Source organism: Rhipicephalus microplus, chromosome 2, assembly GCF_043290135.1.
Source record: "Rhipicephalus microplus isolate Deutch F79 chromosome 2, USDA_Rmic, whole genome shotgun sequence".
Classification (NCBI taxonomy): domain Eukaryota; kingdom Metazoa; phylum Arthropoda; class Arachnida; order Ixodida; family Ixodidae; genus Rhipicephalus; species Rhipicephalus microplus.
The window spans coordinates 201,418,682-201,420,380 of record NC_134701.1 but is presented as its reverse complement, the minus strand read 5'-3'; the positions used below and the strand labels follow the sequence as shown (position 1 = coordinate 201,420,380).

Here is a 1,699-nt window from a genome sequence, read left to right as displayed (position 1 = left end):
CAGGAGTAGTCTGCAGAAAAATACGATCAGTAGAGGCATGCAGATTTATGACAAGGTTCCGTTCACATGGGAAAGCAGGTCCACCAGAGAGTCCCCTTCAGCTGCCGACGGCGCTGGAGCCAGCGCCACAGGCGCGTCTTTGCTATGGGCAGGTAACAGCCGAACTGGTCGGCTCAACTGCTGCGGATTTTTATGTTGCAGCGCCCTTGGTTATGGCCATGAACAGAAGCGGACGAGCGGAGCTATAGTGAAGCCACTGCTAGGCTCGTCTTCGGGGCCTCCCCTTTCCACGCCCCTGACAGGTTCCAGAGAGACTTCAGCTGAAGAGGGCCGTCAGGAGCAGTCTGCAGAGAATTGTGATGAATAGAGGCATGCCCAATTATGACAAAGTTCTGTTCAAAGGAAAGGGCAGGTCCACCAGAGAGTCCCCTTCAGCAACCGACGGCGCTGGGGGCAGCGCCACAGGTCACTCTTTGCTATGGGCAGGTAACAGCCGAACTGGTCGGCTTAACTGCTGCGGCTCTTTTGTGTTGCAGCGCCTTGGATATGGCCATGAACAGAAGTGGACGAGAGGAGCTGTTGTGAAGCCACTGCTGAGCACGTCTTCAGTGCTTCCTCTTTCACGCCCCCGACAGGTTCCAGTAGACATGACGTCGAGCAGGATCGTCAAGCAGGTTGCATACGGCTGGTTCGTTCCACGGGAAAATGCTAAGGTCGTCGAGGTCATCGCCTTGGCTGAGTTCCGTGAAGGGCACCTGCGTGCGTTTATCAACCGTACTTAAATTAGCTGACACAATGTGGCTACGGCCATTTCCGATATTTATGCTGTTGGAAGTGGCCTTACCTACCCAAAAGCTCCCGGATAAGTTCCTCGAGGTGCATTCATACCTCCTTACTCCAGCAGGTACCGCATGGAAAGGCCACCACTGCGCCACCGGCCTGTTGGCTCGATCAGGTTGCATCCTCCCGTAGGCGCCATGACAGCGAAGAGCTTGCGACTAAACGACAAAGCTACTTGTTAATAGGGAAGATTGGTTGGGCATTAGTGCAGGGAGACGAGATGAAAGACGTACTCACTGGCGCGGTTCATCCGGCTGGTCCAAGCCGCGCCCCCCGGACAGCTAGTGCCGAATGCCGATGCGGGGTGTGCTTATATAGCCGATGGCTTCGTCTTCATCGCGCTTCTTCGTCTCCTTCATTTACTGTTTGTCGCAAGGGGTCGCTACACTCCCGTTCTTTGTGCGAGGTCACTAGAAGCCCTGTAATGTTACGTGGGGTCGCATTTCTGAAGCACTTGTTCCAGCATGGTGAAACATACGCGTCGTCGTCCATTAATGATCTCGTTTTGCCTCTTTTGGACGAAATTAAGTTTTTTGGCTATATTAGTGCCGGCTCGCGTACCGTCGTCTTCGTCTTCTGTGTTGTTAGCGCATGCAAAGCTGTTGGGCTCGTGCGAACAATTGTCAACAGGTGTTTATGAAAAGCGTAGAAGTTGCAATGCGAAATTGACTGTTTATTGCAAAAATCTTGACACCTGCGAATATGGCGACTAGCATTGACATATTATCAAATAAGCGTACGTTATAAAAGAATTTTTGTTCAGCCTGAATCCAACTTTTGTTCGGCCAGATATATTTGTTGGAATATAAGCGGGTGTGAAGCAGAGAAAGAAGAAGGTACACTTAAATGACATATGAAT

At 51.5% G+C, this 1,699-nt stretch overlaps 1 long non-coding RNA gene across 1 annotated transcript; it reads right to left on the bottom strand.

Annotated features, from left to right (window-relative positions):
- Positions 1-614: 614 nt before the first annotated feature.
- On the bottom strand, positions 615-1,224 carry LOC142787016 (uncharacterized). Its single transcript, XR_012889216.1, has 3 exons — positions 1,078-1,224; positions 845-998; positions 615-755 (listed from the first exon to the last, which is right to left on the bottom strand). It is a non-coding gene; the product is annotated as an uncharacterized LOC142787016 (long non-coding RNA).
- Between the last annotated feature and the right edge of the window lie 475 nt (positions 1,225-1,699).